The following is a 24,173-nucleotide window of genomic DNA, read 5'->3' as shown; positions in this document are numbered from 1 at the left end:
ACATAAAATAAGCTGCTTTTATGAAACGGTTATTTTCTTACATTTTTTTCAAAACATCAACATCGTCTGTTTTTTGGGGTGAATATTCCTGCCATACGATGGTGATCCTAAAAATACTTGTTATTTGGCAACACTATACAGTGGTGAGAACATCGTAAAATTACTTTTTTCTGGCAACTCTGCTTCTTGTTTATTTACAATTCAAAATGTCAAAAATGAAAAAGCGGCTTATTATTATTATTATTATTGTCGTAGGAAATCGGAAGTGTCAGGACTCGGGATTCCGAGAACTTTCTTGATTATTCATTGCCATCTAACCGGATCTAGGAACCATCTGTCGCGTAAGCAAAACAATGTTGTGAGTAAACAGGATAAACTGATAAGTCGTGCGCCTTGCATATTTAGTCCAGCACCATCATAAATCGCCTCGGCCGTGTGTAGATGCTATTATTCAAGTGAAGTCTGACCAACGGAATCGAAACCGGGCGGAAAACCAGGATGCAATTGGAACCGATTGGTGCACGAAGACATTTCCTATTGAAAAAGAAGGAAAGTGATCAAGCGATTGGTGCGAAAGGTTTTGTTTTGGAAAAGAAAACTCGGAGGAAGAAAAATGTTGGTCGTGCTATACTACTATGAAGACAGATCAATCAGCTGGGCCATACCGCAGATTAAGGTTTTTCGGCAATCGTCAGCAATATCAAAAGCCTCTACCTACTTCGTTTTTGCATTTTTGCCTTGCTCCCTGCTGGCAGTTCCGGATGAGTAGCATCATCAAAAAAATGTTGCAATTTGCGACACTGGCGCGGTAAACAACCACTTTCGACGCAAAATTAGTAAGTAATTCATTCATTCAATAAAATACTGAACTATTTTCATGAAGTTCTATTTTTTTCTATTGCAGAATTGTGCGACCGATTGGCTCTCATTGGGGCCGCCTCGGGAATTGTACATCAGCAAATGGAAGCACTCAATAAACCCGGAACGTTCGATGAGGGCTGGTAGGAGGGAACCGAACCAAATCCATCGTGAAGTGGCTGCACTGCAGAGTAATACCAAGGATAAGCGCGACCGGAAGGGTTAAAATTCGTTGCCAGCACCGTTTTTGGGATCCGGTGGTGATTGATGTCGTTGATCATTTCCAATCCAGGGTAAAATACAACGGTGAGTCTTTGTAACTTCCAGCTTCCAAAATGTCATCCGAATTCCCTTCCTTTTCCGAAGCTTGCTGGGAATTCTTTCTTAATTTGATCACTTTTTATGCCAAACATATTGCAGAATGCGAATGCTGACAGGATTCGTGAAGAAGTCGACTATTCGTGGAAGGAAGGCACCAGACACCAGAAGTCGCGAGCTCAGCGTCGTTGACCTAGACCTCTACGGATCGATTCGTTCACGGTTCCATAAGATACAAGACGTAAGAACTAATAGCATAAAGCAACGAAAGAAGAGTATCAACACTCACCAGAAACGGTTCAACTAGGAAGTGATTGACTACCAGCCGTGTATGAGACAAAGCATATAGTGTGAACCTGCTAGCTACTTCACTTTAAAGGTGGACCAAAACACAGAACTTAGTTCTTTGGTTGCCCCATTGTTTGGTTTGTCTCCGCAGGACACGAGTGTGGAGGACCTGGAGCTAGGAACGTGTGCGTCTCGTTGCTGTAATAATTAATTACCAGACAACAAACGTACGAGCCAACAGCAGCAACAGCAAAGACACGGTGAGAAGCCACCCAAGTGCAACAAAGATTTCACCCAATCTTGCAATCTACAATCGCACTACCGCCACAATCGCGGTGTCAACGCGAAACTTACTTCTAGTTGTTTTTTTAGCTACAGATGTGACAGCAGACCACTGCCAGCAATTCTGAGTCCAATTATTCATCTCCTCAGTAGCTATCATCGTCGTCCGTGGCAATACGGGAAATGCTGATGCTAATTCCCAAACCGTTCCAGTGTTCTGTTACAACAAACCATTATTTGATATGGAACTGCTACTCATCCACGAAGAAACCCACATCTCAGAAGCACCGTTCGAGTGTTGCTTCGGTACCACGATGTTTACAGAACTGTCCCAATCTCAGCTCTCACGTCAATGTACACGAGGCAACTTGAGTGCTTAACCATCGCAGGCCCGTCACCCGATACAACAGTAAACTGCAGGGATTCGAGTGTTTGTAAATGGTCCGGTCGGGCGTAAAATGGTATATCAGCAGTAAGTTATGATCTAATGCCGTTCTAAATTTGAATCAACCGTTTTTCGCAAGCGATGATGAGCAGCGCTCCTACCCTATAAATGCGTCGAATGATCGACAAACTTTTATTTTACCTTTTATTCTAAATCTATTCTAAAACAATAGTCTTAAGTGCGACAAGTGCTACAAGTGAACGCAACTGCACTGTCTGTCAAATATGTTCAACTGCATCGCTTCCTATTTCCTGGAGTCGCTTTGTAATAACGTTGTAGAATTTGTCGCATGTGGACAGGTCGAATTTGCAGCGCTTCATGACTAAAATAAAATTCAATAATTGCATAGAGAGTTTTACACGAATCACCTTTAGCGTAAATCCATTGGCGCAAATATCGAAACCTTAGGTGGCGATGGGACCGTGCGTAGTTTGCTCGTGCCATTTTAGGCCCAATGCCCACGTAGCGTCTTTTCAACGCTGCGTGCACACGGCGTTAAAAGGACGCATGTGTGCATCGGGAAAAAGCGGTAACGCAGCGTTGAAAAAACGCTACGTGGGCATCGGCCCTTAGTAATAGGTTCTCACAGAAACTGAAACCTTAATGATTAGAAAATCAAAAAAAAAACAATAAATGGAACGTCAATGAATTACGTAACGCTTTTGAAATGCCTTGTGCAACGAGATACCCGTTGAGATTTTATATTTTTAATTGTTGTAGTAAAATTTTGTCTGTAACATATCAGGAAGCAGGGCCATTTGGGCTGCATCCCGATTTCTGTCCTCAAAGTTTTTTTTCTCGGTTGTATTTCTTTATGGGCTGTTACAGTATAGCAACAGAGAGGAGGAGATGGCGGCCATGTTTCACTCAAACTCTGACAGACAGCAATGGGGTTTCCCATAGGAGGGAAGAGCAGAATTTGCTTCGACTTCGCGAATTACTCTGAAGTTTCCGGTGGTCAAATATTCGCACGTAACCTCAATTATGTCCTTGCAGGTTTATCTGGTGGGCATTCGCCGTCATGGCAGGCAGCCTCGCACTGATGAGTGAAGTTCGTTCTAGAGGTGGTGCAGCTTTGCTTGAAAATTTCGCCATCGCCAATGCTGCTACATTCGTTCTGATGCACTCGTGGCGTTCACAGGACAGTAGTTTAGCGCATGCAATGCCACATCAGAACTAGCTCAGGAAGCACGGAATCGTCTTTCGTTGTTCGTGTTTGCCGTAACAATTATGGGTGTTCAGCACATCGCACGGTGGACAGTCGGTGTCCGAATGACAGTTGTGCAGAATGGGGTGGAAACAGCTGTGTCGTCGAGAACTCGAAGGGGCACAGAGCAGTTGTGTTGTGTTTTCCCTTCATACAGTGGCATTTGTGCTTTAAACCATCTTCACATCAATTACAGGTTCCGTTGCAATATTTTTGCGGACAGATATTGATACCGCCACTTAAAGCTCTTTCACAAGTGATATTGCAAAGGATCTCATTTTTCAACGGCATATCATCGGTTTCGTGTAACGACCGCATCCACAGCTTCTCTGAATTATCGCCTGACCTGAAGAAGGTCCCGGATTGCAGCGCTGAGTGCACGAATGTTCAGAATGCTCTTCTAAGCGACGACATAGCAGTTCTCTGCACGAATGGATCACATCGTTCCGATTTTATTAGGAGTAATGGCTGTTGGAAATACCTAGAAATAGGTATAAAACATATTATCTATCTTGATTCTTGTATTTCTACATATGGGTTTCCAATCACTTACAAGATCAATAGTCAAACCGGTCATCTCGACGGTACCAAAAGAAAGACCAATAATAGCGGTGCTTTTCCATATCGTGGGTTCCGTTCCGATTGTTGCTTTCTGTATTTCCATGTCAGTAGATATGGAATCGCTTTAGATCCTCGTAATTTTGATTTTCCTTGCGCCTCCACCGATGAATGCACTGCTTGTTAAATCACTCCGGACAATGAATTCTCGCGCAAAACCGATGAAACTATAATCGAAAAACACCTGAAACCCAGGACCAGACCGAAACAAACAAATCGTCTGGATTATCTAGCAAAAACAAACAGAATCGCCCACGTTTTTTGGATGAAAGTCCGCAAAATTTCGAAAACAGATCGTTCGTAAATGTCTCGTGAATAAATAAAAAAAAAAAACAAAAAAAATCACCACGTATGCATGCACAATATTATTGGGGAAAAAGGGTTACTGCGGGATTTGTGGGGAGAAAAATAAATGGGGAATAAAGGGTGAAATAGTGAAAAAATAGGTTTTGATTGTTTTTCAATAGTTGCGGGCTCCAAAAAATAGTAGTTTCTTGAGCAAAGTATCTCCAAAAAAATAAAGGAATCATTTAAGCAAATAATATTTTTTCACGGGAAAGGTCTATTCTAACCATTCGAGTTTTCGAACATCATTCTTTCGAATGTTTGTCCCATTCCCGTTTTCGTTCGAATGCATATTTTTGTGTACTTTCAATTCGACACTCTGACCTTGCGAATTGACACGAAACGATTCATTGCAAATCTGTTTCCAAGTTTGTCAAGTCGGTTGAAATTAAAGAGATACGTGTTCTTGGTAACAACATTTTCAGCTTCTCAAGTGAGTAATGCAGATAGTCGCTTTCTACCATTTTTTATTACTCTTAAGATCAGTTAGTATTCCTTGCAATTTTACAGATACGTATCATGACCTCTAAAGCAAGGGCGTTTCGGTGTCTCCTACTTGACCCAGCGTTGGAGTAGTTGGAAATACAATCCGATTCATAAATTTGAATGTCAAGCTTCGTTTTGGACTTGAAGGAGCACCTGGTATTGGACTCCCAGCAATACGCTGGAGATTACAGATTGATAGATTCAGCGATTCTAGCAATCATGATAAAAAAACTGATTATAAATGCAGCATGAATAAATGACCATTGATTTTTTTTAAATAGAACTCTCATGAAATATAAAATAATGATACCACACTAAACCAGATTAAATTAGGTTTTCAGATTCTAGGATTTCCGTAAATATCCCAAAAATACTGAAGGAAATCATGTCATAAAACAGAAACAGATCTTCCTCTATACACTTGAAACGAATTTGTAAAGGGTGATAGACCCTACCCAAGTAGCCAAAAGCAGGAACTAATAATTGACTCCTGCCAAAAGTTCCTTTAAGAGTACGTTTTTCGCTTAAGCAGCTTAGTGAAGCGGATTAGACGAAAAACGTACTCTTAAAGGAACGTTTGGTTACTTGGGTATTGGCCACTCCCTGGATCCCACAAGATACCCCGGGGAAACCTGTAGAAGGGAAATTGATGTTTCAGTTTGATACCTGTCCCGATATATAGAATGCCAATGCTATGTCTGCTACAAATAGTTTCTGACGTATCTCTAAATGGCGAATAACCATATTGACCACACCAGGAATTCTATGCAAACTTTGAAGTTCCCGTAGAAATTCAGAAAAATTTGATTTTGAAATTTTAAAGTTTTCCGAGAAAATTCAGAATTTAGAAGAATTTCACGTGAGAAAGTAAAAGCAAAAAAAAATCACTCGACATAATCTTTTACAAAATGTGGGAATTCTTCTACAGGAAATTGAGTGAATGGCTCTTAGAATACCCTTTGAACATACGAAAATACTTTTGCTTTTTCGGTCTCAAATTTGTTTTAGAATTCTGAAATTTGTTTGCGAATACTAAAACATTAAATGTTTTTCTTTATTTTTTTGTGGACTTCCTTCGTGCATATAAAAGCATGTACCATTAGCAAATCTACCATAAATTCTTTAAAATCTTTAATTCTTTTATGAATATTTGAAAAAAATAGTCACTCAAATCTGATTTTCCTTTGTGAATTTATCCTGGAAAATTTTTAAACAACTTTATCAAACATTCCTTCGAGAATTACTCCAGGAAGTCCATTGTGAAACCAATCGGACTTAAACGGAAATTTACTAGAGAACTTTTTCTAATACACCTTCAGGGATTCACACCAAGAATTCTTTCGTGAAATTCTTCACGAAATTTTTCAAGAAAAGATTCAGGAATTGCTTCCGAAATCTTTCCGGGAATTATAGATGAACTTACAGCGGAACTTCCGAAGGAATTTCTGGCGGAAATTTTGGAGCATTTCCTGGCGCATCTTCTGAAGCAGTACTTAAAGGAACTTCCAGAGGAATACCTGGCGGAACTTCTGGAGCAATTCCTGGTGGAATTTCTGCCATAATTTTTAGAAGATCTTCCGGAGGAACTTCTGGATAATTTTTAGAGAAACTTGCGGAGGAATACCTGTAGGAACTACCGGAGGAACTTCCGAAAGGATGCCGGGAAAAAATCCGAAGGTACTCTTGGAGGAATTATAGATTCCTATAGGAACTTCCAGAAGAATTCCTGATGGAACTTTTGGAGGACCTCCCGGAGAAATTTTTGGAGGAACTACCGGAAAAACTCCTATAAGAACGTTCGAAGGAAAATCCGGAGGTACTCCAGGATAAGCTTCCGAAGGAATTCCTGGAGCGACCACTGGAGAAATTCCTATAGGAACTTCCAGAAGAATTATCCTGGAGGAACTTTCATAGAAATTCCTGGAGGAACTTCCAGAGGAATTCCTGAAGGAACTTCCGGAGGAATTCCTGGAGGACCTTTCGAAGGAACTTCTGGAAGAATTCCTGTAGAAACTTCCGTAAGAATTACGGAGAAAATCTTATAGGAACTTCCAAAGGAATTCCTGGAGGAACTTCCAAAGGAATTCCTGAAGGAACTTCTAGAGGAATTCATGAAGGAACTTCCGGAGGTACACCTAGAAGAATTGCTGGAGGTATTCCTGCAGGGACCACTCGAGAAATCCCTGGAGGAACTTCCGGAGGAATTCCTGGAGGAACTTCCGGAGGAATTCCTGGAGGAACTTCCGGAGGAATTCCTGGAGGAATTTCCGGAGGAACTTCCGGAGGAATTCCTGGAGGAACTTCCGGAGGAATTCCTGGAGGAACTTCCGGAGGAATTCCTGGAGGAACTTCCGGAGGAATTCCTGGAGGAACTTCCTGGAGGAGCTTCCGGAGGAATTCCTGGAGGAACTTCCGGAGGAATTCCTGGAGAAACTTCCGGAGGAATTCCTGGAGGAACTTCTGGAGGAATTCCTGGAGGAACTTCCGGAGGAATTCCTGGAGGAACTTCCGGAGGAATTCCTGGAGGAACTTCCGGAGGAATTCCTGGAGGAACTTCCGGAGGAATTCCTGGAGGAACTTCCGGAGGAATTCCTGGAAGAACTTTCGGAGTAATTCCTAGAGGAATTCCTGGAGGAACTTTCGAAGGAATTCTTGGAGGAACTTTCGAAGGAATTTTTGGAGGAGCATTCCTGAGCAATTCCAGGATGAAATTCTGAATAAATTTCTGAAGAAACTTTCTAAGGAATTTGAGAAGGAACCCCTGGATGAATTTGCGCAGGAAGGCCTGAAGGAATTTCCTGAAGAATTCCTTGTGGTACTTCTGGAGAAATTTATGGCGGAGCTACTAAAGGTACTTCCGGAGGAATTCTTGGAATACTTTCCGGAGAAATTTATGGAGCAGCTTGCGATGGAATTTATGAACGAACTTTTGGAGAAATTTCCGGAGAAATTTCTGAAAGAATGTATGAATGAAATTTCGCAGGAACTTCCAAAGTAATTCCTGGAGAAACTTCCGGAGGAATTCCTGGAGAAACTTTTGGGGGAATTCCTGGACGAACTTCCTATGAATTCCTGGAAGAATTTCCGGGGAAACTTCCGAAGGAATTCCTGGAGGAAATTTCTGAAGAAACGTTCAGAGGAATTTAATAAGGAATTCCTTGAGGAATTTCCTGAAGAATTAGCGGAGGAATTTACTGAGGAATTTCTGGAGGAACTTACGGATGAACTTCCGGAGGTATTCCTGGAATAATTTTCCAGGGGAATTCCCGGAGAAATTGTTTAAGGAAATTTTAGAGGAATTTCTTGAGGAACTTACTGAGGAACTTTTGGAGAAACTTCCAGAAGAATTCCTGGAGGTACTTCCTGAGGAATTTTCGGAAGAACTTCCTGAGGAATTCCTAGATAAAATTCTGATGAAACTTTCTGAGGAATTTGGGAAGGAATTCCTGGATAAAGTTGCTGAGGAAGGCTTGAAGGAATTTCCTAAGGAATTCGTGGCGGAACTACCACAAGTACTTCCGGAGGAATTCTTGGCACTATTTTTGAAGGAATTTATTACGGTATTACCAAAGGTACTTCCGGAGGAATTCTTGGAGCAACTTACGGATGAATTCATGAAGCTTGCGGAGGAATTCATGAAGGAACTTGGGGAGGCACTCAAGGAGGAATTTCTGAAAGATTGTATGAAGGAAATTTCGCAGGAACTTCCGGAGGAATTTCTGGAGAAACTTTTGGGGGAATTCTTGGAGGAGCTATCTGAGGAATTCCTGGAGGAAATTCCTGAATAAACTTACAGAGGAATTTGAAAGGGAATTCCTGGAGCAATTTACGAAGGAATTTCTTTAGTAATTCTTGGCGGAACTATCATAGCGGCGGCTGATAAAATTTCATTTAAGAAAAAACAGACAAATTTTTCGTGAACATTCTTTTTTCATAATAAATTCCTGTGGAAAATCAAAAGCATTTTCCGTGGTGATTCAGAGGACAATTCCCGTAGAAATTGTGAAACATTTTCTGTGAATTCCTGTTGAAATTTAGAAATTCAGAATTATTTACAGTAGAAATTCAAAAGATTTTTTCTTGGAAATTAATAAAAATTGTCTATTGACGTTCAGAGGAATTCCAGACAGTTTGTGTGGAAATCCGAAAAATTTCCACTGGAAAAAGAGGACAATTTTCCGTGGAAATAGAGCAGAGATGTCTTTTCTTTGAACATTCTGGATTTCGCGAGAAATTTCCTTTAAGGATTTTCCGTGCGAAATCAGAAGATATTTTCGTAAATTCAGGAGAATTTGCCGTGAAAATGCCACAAAATTTCTCATAGAAATTCATATGTTTTATGGCATATATTTTTAACTTCTCTAATGGATATTTGGAAGAATTTCCGTGAAACTGTTCAAATTCAATAAAAGTAAACATTTTCTGTAGAAATTCAAGAAAATTTATCGTAAAAATATTGCGGAAAATCAAAGAAAATCCCATGGGAACAAAGCAAGAAATTTCCTTATCTGTAATTGTAATTTTATTGATCAACGGTAGCCTGCCAGTTACAAAAATTTAGATCAGGTCAAAATTCTCGCCGGAAATATTCCCCCAGGTTTCCCGTAGCGTACCGGGAGTGGCCAGTGATCTATCGCTCTTTTCAGACACATTAAAAGTTTGAAAAAAAACTGTCGCATTGCTTGTTTTAGACTAAAAGCGGAAAATGACCTTTAAATATTCGTTAGAACATTATTCGTGAAAAACTATTAAGAACGAGCTACTGCACGACGAAATGTCCTCTCATACAGATTATCTGTGTCATTTTTTTTGGCATCCTATTATAGATAATCATAGTAAATTTCAAAATTCTAGAAAAACCATGACCATGGTCTATGAATTTGGTCATCACTCATGGAATAGAAACTTTGTAGAGGACCTACAATTACCGGATGAAAATTGTTGTCGATAATGATCCGACAGATACAAGAGACAAGGTGGGCAGCGATCTGGTGGCAATTATTTTCGGACGCCCGGACCATAAGCATCCCGGAGGTTTTCTCTACATAACACAGCATATCATCATAGCAAGAAAGTATCAAGTTTTTTCATGTTGCTATAAAAAACAGGATATATTTTCAAAAATAAAGATTTGTTAATCACTTCTACGTAATCATGGCGGAGTTCTCATTCTAGTTCCAAACAGTTAAGCAGGACAATAATATGACGGTGTTGTTGATTTTGCGCTGTAAAACTGAAATAAAACTGTATGTTAATTGAATGGAAATAATTAGAAATATTTATCTACATACCTTGCATCCGGCGGAATTTGTCGAAGTTTAATTGCACTTCTATTCCGGGGGCCATCAATCGAATTCGCGATAAGTGAGCAGGTGGAGAAGTGAAAGCTGTGGAAGCGACTTTGTGGTACTTCCGATTTTCTCACGTTCATTTCTTCCCTATAGTAGGTGTCACACATGCAGAACACTTTCCTATGTTAGTTCTTAACGTTTTTACTTTAATTAATTTCTCCGATCGGTCGAGAAAACTGCAAAATCGAGCAAAATTAACCGGAATATGCAAATTGAACTTGTAGTTAAGTTCTTATTAATAACAATAACAATGCTTTTTGACAGCTTAGAATTGATGCGAATATGCGCGTCGACAAGGCAACACTTTTTCGCATACGAATCGCATTCGATCAGCATTCGATCGAAAACGGGAATACCATTTTCGAACTCATTCGAATCGATACGTTCGTTCGAATGCCAGATACGGACGTAAACAAGAATGAGGGTGTATGTCTGAAACTTGATTATCTGGCTTTCGAACGAACGTATCGATTCGAATGAGTTCGAAAATGGTATTCCCGTTTTCGTTCGAATGCTGATCGAATGCGATTCGTATGCGAAAAAGTGTTGCCTAATCGAAGGGCAATTCGCATCAATTCTAAGCTGTCAAAAACAAAAACATAACAAAGTTTTTTATCAATTCCTCAAGTTTATGTTCTTTTACTCGTCGATAATTCTTTTTATTTGTGCTTAATTACGTGATTAAATTGCGCTAACGGCATCGGAATTTAATGAGAAAGGCAGTTTTCATCAGTAGAAGAAAGTATTCATCAGTAGCGCTGCCCATCAGTGCACACTCCAGTTTGGCAAAATTTTATCAGCGGTTGCAGACACTCATCAAAAATATGGCCATTGATCGAGATTCAGCTACCACGGCGACGGACCGAAGTATTTTAGTGGACCAAAGAATCTCTTTGGTATGGATTGATTGGCGTTATACATTGAGAAAGCATTTCTGGATCTGTTGCTGCATCGAGAAACAATCTGAAGATTATCGTGGTGCGCTGGATGATGACATCCTATTCTTTATTCACCAAGTAGATTTTATTTCGTTTTGTTGGGATTCAGATGTTTTGGGTTCCTTACAATACATCCTACAAACAAATTCGAATAATTGTTTCCGGATAGATCACAAATAATATTACATAAGTGCAAATAAAACTGTATTAAACCATAACAACATAACAACTGTAATATGCTGTAATCCGTTAATTTCTACATATACTCAATTGGGAATGGGAAAAATTCACTGGGACAAATAAAAAGGGCAAACTTCTTCGCTTTAATATATTCCGATCTACATATTCTCACACTGAATACTTATATAGGGGGAATGACGGCTTTGGCAGGTTTTGTTCTATTATTGGCAGGGGTTTTTTTATGACTGACTATTGTGGCCAAATTTCATAAAATTTGGTCGACAAAAACCCCCCTGCCAATAATAGAACAAAACCTGCCAAAGCCGTCTTTCCCCCTACCTATCTGTCGAGTAAAAGAAAAACTTGGGAGTTTCTAAGCCACTGTACGCACTCCAGAGCAATCCAATAAGAGAACCATATTTGAGTAAGCCTATTGAAATGTTGATGAAGCCCCTCCTGGGAATTCTTAGTAAAATTTACAATGGTTTTCAGGCCCCTTCTCCAGAAGATTTTCAGGAATTTGATACTTTTTCGGAGAAGACTGGATTTATTTCTTAAATGCTGATTTTTGTTTAGTATTGTATTTGTATTTTAGTTTAGTATTTTGTTCAGTATGAACCTCTCAATATTTTTCGTAGGATTAAAATAACATCCGTGATATTCTGCATGACTTCAATGAAAGTTCAAGAAAGTTCGTGGACGAGCCAAAGAAGTATTTCCTGGAGAAACTCCTGGGTGAATTCCAGGAGGGATTCATAGAGGAACTTGATAAATTTCTAGAAAGTACTGAATGAATTTCTGGTTGAATTACCGGAAGAAAACCTGGAGAAACACCAGGTGGGAATCTTCTAAGAAATATAGGAAAAACATCACTAAGATTTTTTTGTAGGTGGTAGAATTCCAGGAGGAATTTGTCCTGAAATTCCTCCATGAGTTATCCCAGCAATTCATCGTAGAGTTTCCTCAGGTATTTATCCAGGATTTACCCCAGGATTTCTTAATGGAGTTCCTCCAGGGATTCTTCCGTAAGTTCTTACTGGAATTTCTCCAGGAATACCCCTCGGAAGTTCCACCAGGAATACTTTCGGAAGTTCCTCCAGCCAATCCTCCGAGTTTCTCCAAAAATTCCTCCAATAGTTCCTCCAAGAGTTTTGTTTTAGAAATTCCTCCGGCAGTTCCTCCAAGACTTTCTTTGGAAGTTCCTCCAGGAATACTTCCAAAGGTTCCTCCAGGCATTCCTCCAGCAGTTCCTCCAGGAATTTCTTTTGAAGTTCCTCCAGGAATTCCTTCTGAAGTTCCTTCAGGAATTCCTCCGGATTTACTTAATTACTTATGGATCCTGTACACCTCCGGTGATGCAAAGGGCCGACTTGAAAGATCTCCATCCTGAGCGTTGCCCGGCTATCGCTTTAACATGTTGCCAGGTTAGATTTCGGTCGACTTCTTTTATTTCTTTATTGAGGCTTCGCCGCCATTAGCCTCTGGGTCTGCCTCTGCTGCGATGTCCCGCTGGGTTCCAGTCCAATGCTTGTTTACAGATGGGTCGGCCACACTCTACGTAGGGGCGCGTAGAGTGTGGCCGACCCAGCCCCACTTCCGATCCCGAATTTCTGTTGCTATCGGCCTCTGGTGACAACGACGATGGAGCTCGTTGTTTGAGATCCAGTTGTGAGGCCACCAGGCCCAAATTATATACCGCAGGCATCTGTTAATGAACACCTGCAGCCGTTGAGTGTTCTCCACTGATACACACCATGTTTCGCTAGCGTAAACAGCACAGATTTCACGTTAGAGTTGAAAATTCGTATTTTAATGCGTTCACTTATCTGCCTGTTTTTCCAGATATTTCTTAAACTCGCAAAGGAACATTCCTCCGGATGTTCCTCCAAAAATTTCTCCGGGAGTTCCTTTAGGAATTTCTCCTTAAGTTACTCCATTAATTCCTCCAAGAGTTTTTCCAGGAATTCCTCCAGGAATATCTCCGGATGTTCCCCCAGGAATACTTTCGGAAGATCTTCTAAGAATTCTTCCGACCTACGGGAATTTCTCCGGAATTTCCTCCAGGAAATTCTTCGAAAGTTCCTCCTTGAATTTATCCGGAGGTTCCTTCAACAATTCCATAAAGAATTCCTCCAAAAGTTCCTTCAGGAATTCCTCCGAAAGTTCCTTCAGGAATTCTTCCTGAAGTTCCTTCAGAAATTCCTCCGGTAGTTCCTTCAGGAATTCTTTTAGAGTTTCTTCCGAAAATTCCTCCAAGAATACCGCAGTAAGTTCATCTAGGAATTTCTCCAGTATTTCCTCCAGAAAAACCCCCACTGCGGGAATTCTTCCGGAAATTCCTTCAAGAGTTCCTTCAGGAATTCCTCCGGCAGTTCCTCCAGAACTTTCTTCGGAAGTTCCTCCAAAAGTTCCTCCAGGAATTCCTCCAGAAGTTCATCCAGGAATACCTCCGGAAGTTTCTCGAGGAATTCCTTCCAAGAATACCTCCAAAAGTTCCTTCAGGCATTCCTCCGGCAGTTCCTTCACGAATTCCTCCTCCAGTTCTTCGAGGTATTTCTTCGGAAATTTCTCCAGAAATTCCTCTGGGAGTTCCTTCAGGAATTCCACGGGCAATTCTTCCAGGAATTTCTCCAGAAGATTCTCCAGGAATTCATCCAGAATTACCTCCGGATGTTCCTCCAGGAATACTTTCGGAAGATCTTCCAGAAATTCTTCCGACTGTTCCTTTCTCCGGGAATTCCTCCGATAGTTTCTCCATGAACTTCTTCGGAAGTTTCTCCATGAATTTTTCGGAGGTTCCTTTCAGAGTTCCTCAAGGAATTCCTCCGAAAGTTCCTTCAGGAATTTTGCCATGAGTTCCTTCAGGAGTTCTTCTAGAGGTTCCTCCGGAAGTTCCTCCAAAAATTCCTTTCAGTAGTTCCTCCAGGCATTCATCCGGAGTTCCCTGGAATTTCGTCGACAATTCCTACAGGAATTTCTCCGGAAGATTTCATCCAGGAATATCTCCGGATGTTCCTCCAGGAATACTTTTGGAAGATCTTCCAGGAATTCTTCCGACAGTTTCTTCTGGAATTTCTTCGGAAGTTCTCCAGGAATTTCTCCGGTAGTTCCTCCAGGAATTTCTCCGACAGTTTCTCCAGGAATTTCTTGGAAAATTCCTCCATGAATTTGCTCCTCTAGGAATCCCATCCGTAGTTCCTTCAGGAATTTCTCCGGAGATCTCTTCAAGAGTTCCACCAGGAATCCCTCCGAAATTTCCTTCAGCAATTGCTCCATGAGTTCCTTCAGTAATTCCTCGGGAAGTTCCGCCAAGAATTCCTTTCAGTAGTTCCTCCAGGCATTCCTTCGACAGTTCCTTCGGAAGTATCGAGAGCAATTCCTTTGAGAGTTCATCCAGGAATTCATTCGGAAGATCTTTCAGGGATTCCTTCGAAAGATCCTTCAGGAATTCCTTCGAAACATCCCCCAGGAGCTAATTCGGAAAATGCTCTAAGTATTTATTCGCAAGTTCATCCAGGAATTCTTTCGGAAGTTGTCCAGAAATTCCTTCGGAAGTTCCTCCGGGAGTTCCTTTGGGAATATCTCCCGAAGTTCCTCCACTAATTCCACCGAAAGTTTCTACTGATATTCCTCAGCAGTTGCTTCAGGAGTTCCTCCAGGAATTCCCCTGGATGTTTCTCCAAGAGTTAGTTCAGGAATTCTTCTCGTAGTTCCTGTAGTAATTCCTCAGGAGTTTCTCTAAGCATCCCATCGGAGTTCCTCAAGGAATCCCATCGAGAGTTCCTCCAGGAGTTTCACTTGGAATTCCTCCGGGAGTTCCTTCAGGAATTCTTTCGACAGTTCCTCCAAGAATTTCTTAAGCAGTTCCTCATGGATTTCTTTTAGGAATTCCTTCAGGCATTTCTCCGGCTGTTCCTAAAGAAGTTCAGTCAGGAAATACTTCGGAAGTTTCTCCAGGATTTCATTCGAAAGATCCTCCAGAAATGTCTTCGCAAATTCCTCCAGGAATTCCTTCGGAAGAATTCCTTCAAATTTGTTTGGAAAAGTTTTCTGTATTTCCACGGAAAACTCTTCAGAAATTCTACGGAAAATTGTTTCAAATTCGTGAACTCTACTGCATTCCCTCCAATCTAATATTCTAGGAAAAAATCTTAATTTTCACGCGAAAATTCTTTTGAATATCAACTAAAATTCTTCTGAATCACCTCGGCTAACTTCTGCACTTCTACTTCCTTTTCTTTTTAATTTCCACTGAAAATTCTTCTGAATCCCCAGTGAAAACTCTTCTGCATTTCCACAGTAAATTGTATTCAAACTTTCATGGATAATAATTCTGAAGACACAGGCAAAATGTCTCTGAGATCCGCGGTGTCTTACTGAATTTCCACGGCAAACTCTTCTGTATTTTTACAGGAAATTGTTCTGCGATTCCAGTTGAATCTCTGGGATTCTGCTGAATTTCTATGGAAATAGTTCTAAATTTCCACCGGACATTATTTTTAAAATTGCAGTAAAAACGATCTGAATTTTCTTGGAAATTATATTTCCACGGAAAATTCTTCAGAGATTCCAGGTGAAACTGTCTGGGATTTCAGGAAAATTCTTTTGAGTTCCCACGGGAAATTATTATGAGATTGCAGAAAAATTCTTCTGAATTTCCACATAAAATTTTCCCTAATTCCTCAGACAAAATTTTAAGTTTTAACGGAAAATTATTCTCCATTTCCTGGAAAATTCTACTGCATTTCCCTGTAAAATTATTTTGCACAGATTTTGTTTCCTCGGCAAACTTTTCAAAATTGATACGGAAAATTCTTTTAAGTTTGCAAGGAAAACGCTTCCGCAAATCCTCGGGACATTCTGAGATTCCAGGAAAAAATCTTTTTAATTTCCACAGAAATTTTTCTTTTATTTCAAATCCGCCGAATACTACGAAGAATCTGAATATCCACGGGAATTTATTCTTATATTTCAAAGGAAATTCTGAAATATGAGAGGGTAAATGAAGGTGGGTCACACATTACGAAGGAGCGGAGACGAAATCTGCAAGCAAGCGCTGGACTGGTCATCCCAGCAGAACCAGACTCGGGCTCATTGGGACGTAGCACTGTATCGTTGTGCCCTAAAATAAAAAATATAAAATACATTTATGTTTGGTAGCAATAAAGCGTAAAGTACTTACTCTTGAAATAATCGATGCTGATGTATCGCCAGGAACACCGACTTTGCAAACTTGGTTTGCTATTGCAAACTCATTTCAATTCGCAAGGTCAGAGTGACGAATTGAAAAGGTATCAAAATACGCATTCGAACGAAAACGGGAATGCGACAAACATTCGAAAGAGTGAAGTTCGAAAAATCGAATGGTTAGAATTGGTTCGAACGAAAACGGGAATACGAATTAGTGAAACGTTCTCACGTATCCGCTTCGAACGTAAACCAGAATGAGGGTGATAGTAATTAATTTCCACTCCGGGTGGCTTAATACCCGGCATATAGGCAATTAACTTTGAATGTACTGATCTCGAGTGGCGATCTCTCTTCGCTTGTGTGGTCGTGTTGGGATCTGACGACCAAAACTGGCACAACCTCACACAACCCTACTTCATTGAGCGCCGTTGCTGATGAAGCAAGTGTGTAGGAGCCGGACAATACTATATATAATAGCCCTGTTTGTCTGTCCGGTGACTAGCCAACCAGACGCAGCACGCGGGGAAATTCTAACAAAAAATAAAATTTTTGGCGCTTCAATTCTTTTTAACTATCAGATTCAGAAAACAAACCAGCGACAACCCTAGACAACCAGACACAGAAAAAAAAATCACAGACAACAGACGTTGAAAATTTTGATTTTTTTAATGCATGAATTAGTTAACCTTTGTATTGAAAAAAAAAAACGCTTGCCCCGGGCGCTATTGCGTCCACAAATAAACTAGTACTAAATACTCATCCTACTTGGTTGACATGATGTGTACAAAAATACATTTGAGAGAGTTAGTTCTGAAAATGTATTGCGAGAGATCGGCTGGTACCTGGTGCTGGGAATTTGGTTTCATCAGTACCCGCTAAGCTGCGGTGGACGACGGAGGTCCTTCGTAGCTTAGTAGGGAAAGCACCTGTCATGCGAACTGGGGTCGTGGGATCAAACCCCACCGAAGGGGCGGTTACCCTCCAATACCTTTTCCGAACTAAATCTATCACATGTTGTACATATGCATAATCAAGTTTCAGACATAGTAATTAATTTCCACTCCGGGTGGCTTAATACCCGGCATATAGGCAATTAACTTTGAATGTACTGAAAACCTTTGTGTATTGATCTTAAGTGAAATAGATAATCCTGATTTGTAAAATAAATATGTAAAGGAGTTTGAAAAGTAATTCAAGAAATAATGTGAGTAATGTAAAAAAGAGTTGTTATATTGGCATACTGTTTTATTCAATAAATTACATGGTTCTTCTAAATGAGCTCAGATTTTTTCTTTTTTGTACATTCTTCGACGTTCCTCAACTAACTGTAGAATACACTGTCTTGGATCCTCATCTACTGAGGGTTTGGAATTATAATCTTTTATCAATGCTATACCTCGTTCTGCATTGTCATTCACTACTTTCAGGCTTTGAAAAAAAAAAGACAGAAAGAAAAGAAAGAAAGACGTTTCGACATTATTGTTGAACTAAGAGTCTGTCAGGAAATCAAGGAAAGAAATTCGAGTACAAAAATAAATCGGTTCAACAGTTCAGTTCACTGGGATTCAAAGCTGCTTCCCAACATTTCATCATCTAAGGCGCTGGAGAAATCTGAACGTTTGGCCATAATTGTATTACCGTTTAGGTAGTTTCACCTTAAGAGAAAGGCCTAAGCAGTACGAGAGTGGAGCGAGAACTCAATCAAGCAGAATAGCAACTCAATGTCTTACTACTGCTCGGTATGAATGCATCCAATACAATGAGATCTTTCGAAAGAATAAATTAATGATTCTTATTTGATTCTAATTGATGATACATAATTGATAGGATGCTCCGATAAGCATAATTGTTGACTAGGAATAATCCAAATATATGATATGGCCAATTTATAAATAAATGTATTTCTTAAAAACATGTTCTGTAAACGGCTAAATTAAATGTATACCTACATTTCACGTACACTTTACAAAAAACTCTCACAATGGATGATGGAGCTGAAGGGAAATATTGATATGATATGGAAAGAGTGGAAAATGAAAAGGGATATTTTCTATTGAAAAAAAAAAAAGAAAGGGGGGTCCAAACATTGTTTTTTTGGAGAGCTTCGTTCTTTTCCACGTTGACCAGCAAAGTTACTAGACGTACAGTGCAAGATTTCTTTATAAGAGTTCAAAGTTAGATATAGTGGAAAAGAAAGAAAGTAGAAGAAGAGTTTAATAGCAAGAAATCTGGTACGATTAAACAGATAAGCTCAAGGACTTACACAGAGAACAGACGTTGAAGCTGCACTCACCATGTTGTGATAACTTTTCACTGTTCATTTTGAAATAACTTTGGAATGTCGCCGTTATCCCTTGCATATTCAGCGCTAGCCTCATGAAAAAATGCCACTGTGCGCTAGTGTCGTTATGTATGCAAGAGCATACCAGCGCCATCGTGTTGTCAAAATGAGATTATGAGTTGCAATGTCGACGTCGATGGCGTTGAGGTTCGGTGTGTTTGTTTACACATGTTTTGCAAGAAATTTTGTTCGAGCCTCCATGTCTGTTCTCTGTGGGACTTATAAGCCCAATACTAGGACCCTTTTATTCGTTCTATCCAACCAGGACCCATTGGTTTTACTAAAACAGTGTTCAGAGGGCCACAGCTGGTAGCGGAGCTCAGAGGGAGCCCCAGCAAGTAATAATTGTCTCTGGTGAAAGCATTCGAAAATTATTAACTGTTCCGCCAATCCAAAATTCAACAAGGTTAGAACAAGCCACAGCAGTGTATAATGCGTTTGTCGATTGTGATCTTGAAGACAAGTATATATTTTTCTCTTCAAGGATTATGTTCACATCATTCGACACAACTGCATCAAACACCGGAAGAAAAAGAGGAGCGTGTAAACAATCAAACAAAATGTGTAAGGCATCACATTTATGAACTTTTACTAGGCAAGGCATTCAAAGTCCTACAATTCGGAAATTCACAATCTCCGAATGTCGAAATTTTCAAGCGATTTCAGACGGTATGGCACCGTATAGAAGAGAGTTCGTATCACTCAGGTATGAACGATACATTTGTTAAATCATCAATAACAGAAAACGAGAAAAGTTCCTTATTAGGGGTTTTTGGACGACAATTTAAAGAGCAACATCACCGCGAAGATTATCGGGAAGCTATCCAACTTGCCATACAATTTTTGGGCGGGAAACTTGATGGAAAATTGCAAATTAGAGCTACTGGTGCTTTTAATGATGCAAGGTGGATGGCAAAAATGATTTACTCTTTAAAAATGTTCATTTATAGGCGCTCGAATAAGCTCGATTGACACGATTCAATGTCTTCATTGTGAAAATTTATTTGAAAAACTGGTTTCTTAGCTCATGTGCTGCAATGTTTGCAAATAATGACCTCAATTTATAAAGATTATTGAAGAATTATGAGGCTTACTATGAGGAAGTTGCAAAATCAGTGCACAAAGGCCTTCTAACCTACACACTCAACTCATTTCACAGTATTCGGTAAATTTTATCGAAATCTCAACAGCAGAACTGTTCGGTAATTATTTTACAGATGTTTTGTAATTCTTTCCATTGTTCAACTGTCAAAATCACCGAAAATCAGTAAAATTATTTACCGAACAGTTCTGCTGTTGAGATTTCGGTAAAATTTTACCGAATTCGGCGATTTATTTTAAGTGTGTATTTACAGTATTTGGATAACACCCTCATCGGACTGTGCCTTTTTGATGAGAGCTTAGATTCAGCGGACAAACAAAAAGTAACCCGAGCCATTCGTGCACCAGGTAAATATTTTTAACTTATCATCTACAGAGGCACAGGAAATTAATTCTGCAAATCTAGAATTGAGGCGCAAAAAATCTCAACGATTGAGTTGCACTATTTCGTTAACTATGGTTTGGTACTCCGGGTTGATTTAGAAGGAACTAAAAACACAAATAAGAAAAGCACAAAGAAAAGAGTAAAACTGTTTGCATGAATGCTTAGTATTTATAATAGAATTATGATTCAATTAAAATTATAAAATCAGCCAAATTTGCTATAACATAAAATATAAAGTATTCGCACTAGAAATTTTCTTAGCTTACCAGGTATCTGTAAACTTTCTCCACTAGTACAAACTGAAGGGATGGACTCGCATTGTGTTTTAGTTTGTGACGAAGATTCAAAATCACTTGCTGTTAAATGTTAAAACATCAAAGCACAGACAAACAGACGTAACAGCTTGAACATTTTTCTGAAAAATCCATCGCCCAACTCCTCTACCACCATCTGGCGAGCATGTTACACAAAACAATGTTTCGTAAGACATTGTCACCAGAAGGCGCTTGAGTGAACTGACAAACTCGAAGGATTACGATGCTAGCGCCTCTAGTTGTGAAACGCGCAACCAATCAAATTCAAATTGATCTTTGAAGTCATGGTCGATGGAAATTTCTCTAGTGTTACGTCTGTTTGTCTGTGATTAAAGCCTCTTTTTCACAAGTTTTGGTTGGATTTGATACATTTTCCGCGTCGAATTTTGTTTGTTTGGTTTGTTCTTTTTCAAAGGTACTGGTCGAGATAGTTTCTGTAAAGTACGGTTCACTCATATCTCCAGGATTCTCATCTGCCTTTTAAAAGTCACTGCATGGAATAGTATCTGTGGGTCCACGTGTAATCGTTTCTTGATTGTTTGTCCGCTGTCGGTGTTCTTGTAAGTAGCGCATTGCTTGCTTTTCCAGCTTGTTCTTCGGTTTACACTTTTAACAGATGTCGAATAAATCTCCCATCGAATCAGAAAAGTATTGCCTCTTCTCAAGTTCAGTCGTCGACATAAGTAGTCTATTTTTCTGTAGATATCTATCTCCAATTTTTATGGTAACGCAAAATTTTAAATTCTATTACCCTATTACCAATCACGTACGTGATTAGTTTGTTTTCCTTTCCATATGTTACGTTTTGACAGGGCAAGTGACTTGCCAAAAGTTGAACATGTTCATCTTTCTTTTCGTTCAAGTGAATTGATTTAAGATGTTTACACGTTCCATTCGCGTTCGATTCAAGCGACTTGCTCAATTGTTATACTCTACTGGTACGGCTCTTCTAGCCCTCGAGGATTTCGGTCCGGAACCCAGAAGGGGAATCCGATTAAAAACCCAGGCCACTGGTCTGACCTACGGAAGCCAACGGGGTGGGCGCTGAAGGCCTTTTGGTCCTCGAGTCCCAGGGTCGTTTTGAGGAAGCGGAGGCTTTCGGATCTGGTTAGCAACGGAATTGGAGGTTAGTTTTGCAAACTTTATTTACTCACTCGGAAACGATGTCTGGAAGCGCTACTTTGGTAAACCACAGTGTAATCGCTGACTGGACTGGCAAACTTGGCGATGACAGCAATCCGGTGGGACTGCTGTTGGTTACGCTAGCCTTGACGGTTGGGGTCCAATGACGACGGAACGACGGGCCGGATCGGTGAGTATCGTGATGGTACGGTATCTTGATAGGCTGGGTATAGAACGCTGGTGAGGGCGGTGAACGACTGATACCACGGCAAGAATGGCGATATCGACGGCAACTAGAGGCTAGCAGGCTGGCTGTGCGACGCACCGGCTCAGCGACAATCGCGATGGCGGTTCTAGCTTTGCAGGTTTGATAGCGGGACAAGAATGGCGATGGCGACGGTAATTGGCCGGCAGGCTTGCTGATCGATGGGTAGGGTTCGGGAAAATCACTATGGCGACGATAGCTTGACAGGTGGATCGAACAACGCGTATAGCGAGGCTCACTGGGCGACGCGCTGAGTCAGCGACAATCGCGATGGCAATGGTGGCTTGGCAGGAGCGGCGAAAATAGCGGCCAGCAGGTTCGCTAGACGACGGGCAGGATCAACGGTAATCGCAATGGCGGCAATAGCCGAGCCAGCGGGGAAACGGTCGATGACGCTGAAGGAACGGACCGGGAAACTGGGACTAACACTGAGTCCTTCACATACAATTACCCGCACGTGTTTTAAACCGGCTCTAATTGTCTCTTCTGTTGCACAAAAACTAACCGTTCTCCACGAGGCTTCTCATCCAACTCATGGAAAACCATCTATCTCCCGAGTCTTCTGTCCCCACCCATACAGTCATTCAGCTCTGTGCTCCCCATTCTCGACATTCGTCGTGTCATTTCCCGGCTTCCGTTCCCTGTGCTGTCACCCAGCTACCAACAAGCGCCATCTGTTAGGGAGTTTGTCGTCCCCATTGGTTGGTAGCACATGCCCGCGTAATAGGGTTCTAAAACCATACCTCCATTCCCATACACTATCCAAATAGTGAAAATCGCAATATAACTTTTCTCCACTGTTTTGGAACTTGCAATGTTACACAATCCACTTGTCTTGTCAAAACGTAGCAATACAGCTATCAACGCTTCTGTTGTTATTTGCGCACTTTGTTTTGCAGTTTGTTTCTCAGCTCGCAACATAACATAACGAAGAACTTCACTATACGTTGGCAAATTAGATGGCTTGGGAAACAATGGCAAATATTCCCCAACAAACAAAATATACTTCATTTTATGAAAAACAAAATTATAATAATAAAAATTTTACTGCTTTCACTTCTAAAGTTCTAATGAATACTGTTAATGGGAAAACCTAGAATGCAAAAAAAGTTGTGATTAATTTTGAGCACCCTGTCGGGTTTTTCTTTTAACAACACAACACTGAAACACCATTTATAACATTCAAAATACTGTTCTATATTTAATCTATTTTTTCAAATTTCTTCATCTTTTTTTTTTTGTTTGTTTACACTTTACACATCCGTTCACTTCCAACATCGTTACAAAACTGAGCTGTCTTCTCCTTTTTTGTGATTTCAACCAGTCGTCTCTCGCTTCGTTCAAAATGCTCAGGGATCTCTCGTGGGGTTCAACACTCTAAGAAATTCTCGAACACTTTCAATAATATAATATTAATTAGTTTTCTTTACGCGCATTTATCTTTTCTTTTAATTAACAACTAGGAACAATCGAAGTTTCTATGAAATTATACTAATCTCTACACACCCCTAAATCATGTCTGATTTAGCTCAAATTTAGCATAGGTGGATATTTTTGGCTACAGTGAATCGTCCGGTGTTTAAATTCGAGGAGCTGCGAACTCGATCGATTCTGATTTTCAAGATATTTTGCTTGAAACCCTCAAATTTCCTCTCAGTGTTCAATGTACACGCTACGATTTTTTTCACATCGAATTATCATAATGTCCCTAGCAACACACATATTCCACATAGGTAACTGCAACTCATATGTGACCAGATTCAGTTACAATTAAGTTGCTGCAACCATTTCTGTCTACCTTGTGCTGCTCGGGGTTTATCTTTTAAAAAATAATTTCGAGGATTTCGTCGATTTACTGCATTGCATAAGTTATTGTGCCGATTGTATAATTAAATTATGCTGTTCACTTATAAAAATTCCTCGATGGGTTTGAAATGACATCAAATAATTGAGTTTTGTTAGAAATGAACTACAATTAGTATGAGTTGATTTACACGTGTACTCTCTCGGCTGCGCTAAGAAGGCGCACAAACTCTCTCGATACGATGGATACTTTTTGACAGCTTGCTTTGGAGATTTTTTGACAATTCGACACTGTTGTTTCATAAGGGCCAATGTCTCAAACGTAAACAATGCCTT

General features: G+C 40.2%; 1 long non-coding RNA gene across 1 annotated transcript; it reads left to right on the top strand.

The window, feature by feature from the left end:
• The first annotated feature begins 592 nt into the window (after positions 1 to 592).
• Positions 593 to 2,175, top strand: LOC134214016 (uncharacterized). Its single transcript, XR_009979602.1, has 3 exons — positions 593 to 836; positions 905 to 1,164; positions 1,279 to 2,175. It is a non-coding gene; the product is annotated as an uncharacterized LOC134214016 (long non-coding RNA).
• Positions 2,176 to 24,173: the final 21,998 nt, after the last annotated feature.

Source organism: Armigeres subalbatus, chromosome 2 (assembly GCF_024139115.2).
Source record: "Armigeres subalbatus isolate Guangzhou_Male chromosome 2, GZ_Asu_2, whole genome shotgun sequence".
NCBI lineage: Eukaryota > Metazoa > Arthropoda > Insecta > Diptera > Culicidae > Armigeres > Armigeres subalbatus.
The sequence above is the reverse complement of the archived record's forward strand: the minus strand, read 5'-3'. Positions and strand labels throughout refer to the sequence as shown.